Below are 10,037 nucleotides of genomic sequence, written 5' to 3'. Positions count from 1 at the left end.
AGCTCCTTTTTCTTCCTTCTGGAGAATATTTAGGATTTAAGAAGCTAGAAACAGCCCAGCCGGCGTGGCTCAGTGGTTTGAGCATCAACCTATGAACCAGGAGGTCACAGTTCAATTCCAGATCAGGGCACATACCTGGGTTGTGGGCTTGATCCTCAGTAGGGACTTGCAGGAGACAGCCGATGAATGTTCCTCTCTCATCATTGATGTTTCTATCTCTCTCTCTCTCTGTCCTTTCCTCTTTAAAATCAATAAAAATATGTATTATTTTTAAAAAAAGAAGTTAGAAACAAAATATAAATCATTTAAAGTGCTTTAGTGGTTTTCCAAAGCCTATCTTAATGATTTTTTGGATAAAATTTATTCATCCATTAGTAATATTTATTGAGTACTATAGAGTAATGGAGATTATTACATTTATGACCCCAAAGTTCCATTGCCTTCTAGTAAACAAGCAAAAGCAATTTTACACTTGCCCTATTTACTTCCTTTTTCTTTTCTTCTCTTTTCTTTTGCTTTCCCTATGAAGGGTCCTAGAAGCTATAAGAAGCCAAAAAAGAAAAAAAAAGAAAAAAGACAGAAAGAGAGAAAGAAAGAAAATAAACCCACTGTGAGAAAGAAAATATTTGCACTCAAGGCTGCAGGTCCTTTCATCTGCAGATTTCAAAGCATTGTCTCCATCACTAATTACTAGCCCTGCTTAACATGTGGGAATGCTGAGACACCATCAAATTAAAGAAGCTTGCCCTAAATCACAAGGCAAGTCAGCGGATGGGCTACAGACAGAACAAAGCTGTCCTGTTTGCCAGCCTTGGGCTCCAAAGTAGGGCACATAAGAGTAAACAGAGTCTCAAAGCAATGAGGAGAAAAAGTTTGGGGAATTCTGATTCTGCACCTTTGAATCATTATAGTGACAGGAGCATGGGCTTTGGGTCAAATTTGACTTTAAATCTCAGCTCAGTCCTTCTGATTGCATAACCTCAGTCAAATTACAAATTACATCTTAGTTTCCTATTCTGTAAAATGGAGAAATCCTTACTTCTAACAGTTTGAGGAAAGTTAAATGATGCAAGTTTTGTGAGAGAGCCTAGCACAGTGTCCTACAGTTAGCAGGTTCACATAGTTGGAGAAAACTAAGACAATCAACATATAGACATAATGACAAACAGACAACTCTTTCAGTGAAATATTTTTGAAGCCATAATCACAGTTGTGTCTCAGCTTAAAATGATGACTCTGTCTTGAACATCTCATAACACAAATAGAGGATGCCTTGTTCAGGCCTTCATTGCTTTTCTTCATGATACTGTGCTTTCTTTCATAGCCCAAATCCAACCTACTGGCAAGTTTGTTGGCTCAACCTCCAATATATGTCTGAAATTCCAGTTAGTGCATATACCTAGGTTGCAGATTCAATCCCTAGCCCAGGTGCATATAGGAGGCAACCAATTGATGTTTCTCTCTCACATCAATGTTTCTCTCTCTCTCTCTCAAATCAATGAAAATATATCCTCAGGTGAATATTAAAAATACAGGGAAGGAAGAAAAATAGATGAGAGTATATGAAAAGGGGGAAGGGTTGAGATTTTAAGGTTGGTCAGAAAAGTCCCCATGGATAAGGAAACACTTGAGAAAAGACTTCAAGTAAGAAAGAGAGTGACAAAGAGTATATATACGGTGGGGAGAAATCAAGGCAAAAGGAACAGCAGGTGTAGCAGGGCTGTGCCTAGTAGATTTGAGAAACATCAAGGAAGTAAGAAAGGTTATAGTATCCCATATCAAGCGGGGGTCTTGTAGGCCATTTTAAAGACTTTGCCTTTTACTCTGAATGAGATGAAAAGAACATGGTATAAGATTGGGTTTAAAAAATATTATTTGGACTATTGTGGGAAATATAGATAGGTAAACAAGGGCAGAAATCAGTAAAACAAATATGAGATTGTAGCAATAATCCATTTATGCTGATGGCTTGGGGTAGGGTGTTAGCATTGGAGCGGGGAGAGGGAGAAGTGGTAAGAAGTGATCAGATATGTATATACAGTATTTTCAAGGTATGGCTTACTGGATTTGCTAAAGGATTAACTATGAGGAATGAGAGGAATAAAAGAGTCAAGGATGATTCCAGGGTTTTGTCTGAGCAACTGGAGTGATGGAGTTGCCTTTAACTGAAATAAGGAAGATTTTGGAAGAAATTAGCTTGGGGAGAACATCAGGAATTTGGTCTTGGGCTAAGTTTGAGATACCTTTTAGACAGCCAAGTAGAAATGTCAAAGAAGCAGTTGAAATAAGAGTCTGGAGTTCAGAGGAGAGGTCTGAGTTGGAGATGTAAATTTGGGGGCATTTAAAGCCATGAGGCTGGGTGAGAGCATCTGTACAGTGAATGTCAATAGGTCCAAGAAGTTCAACTCTTGAGCCCTGGGCCATTCTATGTTAGAGATGTGGGAAATGAAGAACTAGCAAAGGAGACTGGGAAGGAGCAACAGTGAGTTTAGAGTGAAATCAGGAGAGTATGGTGTCTGCCAAATGAAGAGCATTGTTTTAGGAAGGAATGTGGAAGGAAGGAGTGAGCAACTATCTATACTAATAATAGAGGAATATGCAAATTGGTCAGGATGCCCTCATGCAACAATGTAATAGCAGGCTGCATGAACTGACCAGGTCAGCGGGGGCGGGGAGGGGGCAGTGAGGGCTGACCAAACAACCGAACAGCAGGCTGTGTGGGGGACCAGGCCAATGGGGGGGGGGGTAATAAGGGGTGACCAGGCTGGCAGGGGCAACCAGGTTGGCACGGGGGGGGGGCCGTTGGGGGCGACCAGGCCAGCAGGGGGGGGCAGTGAGGGGCAACCAGGCCGGCATGGAGAGGGGGGCAGTTGGGAGCAATCAGGCCGGCAGGCAGAGGTGATTAGGGGCGATCAGGCAGGCAGGCAGGTGAGCGGTTAGGAGCCAGTGGTCCTGGATTGTAAGAGAAATGTCCTGGATTTGAGAGGGTGCAGGTTGGGCTGAGGGGACCCCCTATGCATGAATTTTGTGCACCAGGCCTCTAGTCTCTAATATGATCATAGAGCTAGTTAGATGAGGACTGAGAACTGACTTCCAGATTTATCAATATGGAGATCATTGGTGACCTTGGTAAGAACAATTTCAGCCCTGGCTGGTTTGGCTCAGTGGGTAGAGCGCTGGCCTGCAGACTGAAGGGTCCTGGGTTCAATTCCCATCAAGGACGCATGCCCAGGTTTTGGGCTCGATCCCCAGTAGGCAGTGTGCAGGAGGCAGCCGATCAATGATTCTCTCTCATCATTGATGTTTCTATTTCTCTCTCCTTCTCCCTTCCTTTCTGAAATCAATAAAAAAAATTTTTTTTTTTTAAAAAGAACAGTTTCAGTTAAGGAAGGGTTAGCTAAAACCTGATTAAAGAGATTTAAAGGAAAGGATTTAGAGTCAAGGAATATAGGTCATTCTTTAGAGGTGTTTAGCTGAAATGAAAAGCAGAAAAACAATGTGGTAAGTAAAGGGAATAAGGAGTCAAGAGAGGGTTTTTTTTTTTTTTTTTTTTAAGGTGAAAGAAACCATAGCACTTTTTTTAAGCCAATGGCATTTTAAGCTGTAGGCCAGAGAGACAATTGCTGGAACATAGGGAAAAGGATTGGCTTTCAGAGTATCAAAGAGAGGGCTAAGTATGCAAGCATAGATGCAGGAGGGTGGGTTATCTGCTGAGAAAGAAAAGAAAAGGTATGAAATAATCATTTAGGGAAAGTTTATGGACTTTTAAAATAAAATAATTAGTAGAGAGTACTAAAGGCCCACTTGAGGTTAATGGTGTTGAATTTGAAGAGTACAGTTGACATTCTTGTGGGGGGTTTTTCATCCGCTTTTTCAAAGGAGGAGAATTAGATTGTCCAGAGTAGGGGTTTTGTGAGGCAAAAGAACAAAGCAAGAGGAGGCAAGAGAGAAGAGGACATGTCAAAGAAATTATTATAAAATTGAACCTTAGGCCCAGCTGGTGGTGCTCAGTAGTAGATGGTTGACCTGTGAACCAAGAGGTTATTGGTTCCATTCCCGGTCAGGCCACATGCCCAGGTTGTGGGCTCAGTCCCTGGTAGAGTACAATGATCGATGATGTTTCTCTTTCACCGATATTTCTATCTCTCCCCCTTCTTCTCTCTCTAGAAATCAATTAAAAACATTTTAAAACATTGAACCTTAGAATGTAAGTGGGTAGCCCTAGCCGGTTTGGCTCAGTGGATAGAGCATTGGCCTGCGGACTGAAGGGTCCCAGGTTCAATTCTGGCCAAGGGCACATGCCCGGGTTGTGGGCTTGGTCCCCAGTGAGGGGGCATGCAGGAGGCAGCCAATCAGTGATTCTCTTTCATCATTGATGTTTCTATCTCTCTACCCCTCTCCCTTCCTCTCTGAAATCAATAAAGAAATATATTTTAAAAAAATAGAATGTAAGTGGGTAAGAAGAGAAGTGAGGATATGAGATGAAGAGGTGTTGGAATCAATGGCTTGTAGGACCCAGAGGGTATCAGAGAACTATTGGAGTTGAGATGTTGGAAGAAGTGAGCTGGAAAGACAGGAGAGGTAGAAAGATAAGACAGATTATTGATAGATTCTTAATAAATGGAAACAATCCCTAAAACAATTAGCATTAAGACCCAGTTCATGACCTCAAAGTGCTCACTATGTAGTGGGGAAGACAAGGAAGAAATGAATGCTAAAGACAAGTACAGGCAATGACTAAGGGAGCCAAAAGGAACTCTCAAGTAAATGCGAGAATTAAACCAAAGAAAGCATCCAAAGAACATGGCATTTTAGATGAACCTCAAAATGGAGCAAGTGCAGAGCATAGCCAGATAATAACAGTTAAACCATTGCAGCAGTAGCTAGAGCATGAAATGAGAGCTACAGCAGGACTTGAAACTAGAGAGTGAGATGGGGCCAGGTTAGGAGATCTGAGGCATTAGCTAGGCATTAGCCTGAGCATTTTTCTGTGGGTAACAATGAAGTCAGGGGCCCTTCTATATAAATTGAGCCCACTTATTAGCACAATATGAAGTCATATTGGCTTCTATATTTAGATCAGTGTAAAGTTACTTTCTTCTCCATTATGTACTTAGGTCATATTTAGAGTTTTTACATTTCAGTAGGATTTTCTGTTTGTCCTTTTTTAAAAAAAAATATGTTTTTATTGATTTAAGAGAGAGAGGAAGGGAAAGGGATAGAGTGATAGAAACATCGATGAGAGAGAAACAATGATCAACTGCCTCCTGCACATCCCTCACTGGGGATAGAGCCTGCAACCCAGGCATGTGCCCTGACCAGGAATCGAACTGGTGACCTCATGGTTCACAAGTCGATACTCAACCACTGACCCACACCGGCTGGGCTCTGTTTGCCCTTTTAAGATCGCCTCCACTCTAGGGCACTAGTACTGTTAACTTTTCCAAACCATGTATTTACATGTGCCCATTCACTTTCTTCCCAATGGCCTTCAAATCCATCATCCCTCAGTGTTGGTAGGAAAGTCTAATTATGTGACACTCTGGTCCTGCCAGAAAGTGGTGGGAAATAGGTTGAATGTGATCATAACCGTGCTGTCCAGAGCATGAGGACCAGTTGAAGTGGATAGGAGTTGAAGGTGAAATAGTTACATTCCTCCAGGGTATGGAAGACTCAAGGGGCACAGTCTGACAACTGAGGTGTCACATTTTTTTCTAGAAACTCAGTATCACTAACAATGATGGCGTCAATCTCTTTGCAAGCTATATTTATGATGTTATTTGCAAATATCATAACCTCTGTCTTCACAGACTAACCAGATGAGTGCTGAAACCATTATCTTCTCTACTGTGTCATTGTGGCTTTGGCCAAGCCCCTTCTCTCCTCTGGACCCGAGGTCTTGTCTATAAAATGAGAGGGCTGGATTCATCCTTCTTTGGGGCTCCTTCCAATCTGACATGCTTTACTTTTTCTGTTATCATTTATTCTTTTGTTGTTGTTGTTGTTGTTGTTAATCCTCACCTGAGGATATTTTTCCATTGATTTTTAGAGAGAGTAGAGAGAGGGAAAGACAGAGAGAAATATCGATGAGAGAAAAACACAGGGCCGGGGAGGAGCCTTCAACTGGAATCCAACCCGGGACCCTTTGGTCCACCGGCTGACGCTCTATCCACTGAGCCAAACCGGCTAGGGCTGTTATCATTTATTCTTTATTAAGCTTATAACATGTGCCAGGCATTCCTCCAAGCAGGAGACCCTCTCTCTCACCCCTTCTTTCCTTTCCCCAAACTCCTGTTCTGAATTATGTTGGGCTTTTTTTTTGTTTAAACATTTGAAAAAAAAGTGTTAGAAGGTTTATTTCATACAATACATTTGAAAGAAAATCATGTAAAGGGTTTTGTTTTGTTCCAGCAGCTGAAACAATAAAACCACCAGCATGACATGCAGCATTTTGTACTGCCCTCAAGTGGTGGCCCAAATATCTCTTCCTGGTTGCAGTTTAGGGAATAAAATATGCTTTCAGAACAGTTCATGGTGTCTAAAAGTAGGAGAATCTTAGAGGGCCCAAGTCAAGGGTGTCTGATCTAATCTCCCTTCTAAAAAGGAGGGGCTGAAGCGTATCATTGTTAATATCTACAGATTACAAACTTGCTTTAGTTTCTCTTACCCTTAAAGAGCTAACATTTTATAACCCTGGCTCTTTCCAGTCTTATTTCTCTGCTCTCCTTCATAGTCAGATTGCTCCAAAGTTATCTACATACTGTTTCTGTTCTTCATCTCCATTTTTTTTTACGTCTTACTTTAAAATAATTTCAAACTTACAGAAGATTTGCAAGAGTATTACAAAGAGTTCCCATATACTCTTCTTCCAGATGTAACAGAAGTTAACATTTTGTCCCAATCTCTTTATTTCTGTATGTAGTGCATTTGTGTGTGTACACACACACACACACACACACACACACACACACACATATATGGTATCCCAAATTTTTTATACATTTTGAATAATTATTAATTCCAATGGGTTAAATCTGAAAAAAAGAAAGAAAGAAAGAAAGAAAGAAAGAAAGAAAGAGAGAAAGAGAAAAAAAGAAACATCAATTGACCTATCACAAAAAAGTACGTATACATTTTGGGGGGACACCCTGTATATAGATATGATGATCAAATTTTGGAGGACACAGGACACCTTGCCCCAGTATGATGATCCAACTCAGGATATTTAATACTTATATAAGATTTATACCTAGTTCATATTCAAAGGTCACTAATTGGCCTGATAATGTCCTATATAACAGTTTCCCCTCTGATACAGGGTCTGACGCAGTGCCTGATCCCTAATCATGCTTTGCCTTTAACTGTCATGACTCTTTAGTCTCCTTGAATCTAGAACAGTTCCCTAGTCTTTCATTGTTATTTGTGATATTGACATTTTTGAAAAGTACAGGCCAGTGTTTTGTAAAATTTCCCTCTATTTGGTTTTGTCTCATGTTTTCTTATGATTAGATTTTGGGGGTGGAGGGATAGGGTACTATGGGATATTGTGTCCTCAGTACATCAGATGAGGAGACACATGGTGTCACTTGATCCCATTATTGATGGTGTTCACTTTGATCAGTTGGTTAAGGTGGTATCTGCCAGGTTTCTTCACTGCAAAGTTAGCATTTTTTTCTGTGTAAATAATGAGTAATCTGTGGAGAGGAACTTTGAGACTGTGAAAATATCCTGGTCCTCTTCAAAAGTTTCACCCAAAGCTTTCAATATTTGTTGAAAATTAATTCTTGCCTGAATCAATTACTATGATGGTTGCAAAATGGTGATTTTATAACTCTTAGTCCATCTACATTTTCAGTTGGCATTCTACTATAAAACTTTCCCTTCTTTCTTATTTATTTACTAGAGGCCCGGTGCCTCTGGCGGGGGAGGAGGGTCTCTCAGCCTGGCCTGCGCCCTCTCGCAGTCTGGGACCCCTTGCTCCTTACCGCCCACCTGCAGTGGAGGCAGGAGAGGCTCCTGCCACTGCCGCTGCACTCACCAGCTGTGAGCCTGGCTTCTGGCTGAGTGGCGCTCCGCCTGTGGGAATGCACTGACCACTAGGGGGCAGCTCCTGCATTGAACATCTGCCCTCTGGTGGTCAGTGTGCGGTCATTCTGCTGTTCCGTCAATTTGCATATTAGGGTTTTATTATATAGGACTAGAGGCCCGATGCACGAAATTCATGCAAGGGGCTCGGCCCTCGCAGCTGCGGCAACTGCCTCAGCTCTCGCAGCCCCGGTTTCATTGGGAAGGTCATCCGGAAGGATGTCTGGAAGGTCATTCGGCTGTTTGGTCTAATTAGCATATTACGCTTTTATTATTATAGATATATTTATCATCATCAGTATAGACTGGTGGATTCCTATTTTATTTAATAGTTTATAATCCATTCCTATCATTATTCATTTAAATATTCAGCTTGTGCCATATTTCGCCAGTGAGAGCCCCCTCAAGCTGGCTCTGGTATCCTTTTGAACATGTCCATTATTTTATTTATTTATTTATTCATTTATTCACTTGTTTTAAGCACTTCCTTGCTTTCTGGTATAATATGATATTCCAGGTTCATCATTGTACTTTCTCTGTCTCCTTTGGAAATCATCCGTCTCTCCAGAGAGCTCCCATTTCAATGGGGAATAGTATTTAGAAACCAAGATCTGGGCACCAGATTGCTCATTGCTATTGGGGTGTGATTATTTCTCAGCCCTTTAAGTAAACAGAGCTCAAGGGGGAAAATGGCAACTTTATCTAGTTCAACTATTCTTAATCATGAATTCACTACTGACTCCTCTAATTCCAATTCAACACCACAGGGTTCTTTCTCCCAATCCTTATTTGCATGTCCCTGTTCCCAGAGTGAGAACTGTGGCTCTCAACACCATCGAAGTCTTTTTGCATTTGCTCAATGTTATGATACACACAGAATAATTTCAGAATTGCTACACCCATTCCACTACCAAAAACAATCTACTAAATAGGATTCAAGGTTTGTTTGCAGTTTTGTTTTATGTGGTTTGTTTGTTTTGTTTTGTTTTTGACTAATGGTATATATTCAAAGTACTGTGTTCAAAGGTGTTTTTTTAAAACCTTCAGAGTGGTAATATTATTTAAATTTAGTTAGGTTTATTTGTTTCTGCTTATATTTTGTTTTAGGATCCCTCTCATTTTTATTGATCCAATTTTATTTTTAAATATGTAAAAGCTAGTATGTCACCCTAGCTGGTTTGGCTCAGTAGATAGAGCATCAGCCTGAGGACTGAAGGGTCCCAGGTTCAATTCTGGTCAAGGGCACATGCCTGGGTTGCGGGCTCACCCCCTAGGAGGGGGCGTGCAGGAGGCAGCCAATCAATGATTCTCTCTCATCATTGATGTTTCTATCTCTCTCTCCTCCCTTCTTCTCTAAAATCAATAAAAATATATTTTTTAAAAAGTAGCATTGTCCAAAAGTCAAGCCCATACAAAAAAACATATAAAATGCTTCACAAATCTGTGTGTCATCTATGTGTAGGAGTCATGCCAAACTTCTCTGTATTGTTCTCTGTATTTCTCTGTATTGTTTACTACAGTGAGCCACATGAGGCTCTTTGGCCTCTTGAGTGTGGCTCTTCCACAAAGTACCACAGCCTGGGCGAGTCTATTTTGAAGAAGTAACGTTAGAAGAAGTTTAAGTTTAAAAAATTTGGCTCTTAAAAGAAATTTCAATCATTGTACTGTTGATATTTGGCTCTGTTGACTAATGAGTTTGCCGACCACTGGTAGTATATTGGCTGTAAAAGCAAGAACACCTCCAATTCATTCTTCAACCTATTAGATGCTTACTTAGTGCTCTTATTTCACCCAAACTGCTCTTGCCAATATCATTGCTGACCAATATTTTCCTATCCTTATCTTATTTGACCTTTCGACTCTCAGCTGACCTCTCCAATTTTCCTGAAACACTCTCTCTTCTGGTTTTACTGTCTCTTCACAGGCCTCTCCTCAGACTCCTTGTCTATTCA

At 40.9% G+C, this 10,037-nt stretch overlaps 1 non-coding gene across 1 annotated transcript; it reads right to left on the bottom strand.

Moving 5' to 3' along the window:
* Window positions 1–9,502: 9,502 nt before the first annotated feature.
* Window positions 9,503–9,605, bottom strand: LOC114230822 (U6 spliceosomal RNA). The gene has a single exon (XR_003616797.1). It is a non-coding gene; the product is annotated as a U6 spliceosomal RNA (small nuclear RNA).
* Between the last annotated feature and the right edge of the window lie 432 nt (window positions 9,606–10,037).

The sequence above is a fragment of the Eptesicus fuscus genome, chromosome 9 (genome assembly GCF_027574615.1).
Source record: "Eptesicus fuscus isolate TK198812 chromosome 9, DD_ASM_mEF_20220401, whole genome shotgun sequence".
NCBI lineage: Eukaryota > Metazoa > Chordata > Mammalia > Chiroptera > Vespertilionidae > Eptesicus > Eptesicus fuscus.
The sequence above is the reverse complement of the archived record's forward strand: the minus strand, read 5'-3'. Positions and strand labels throughout refer to the sequence as shown.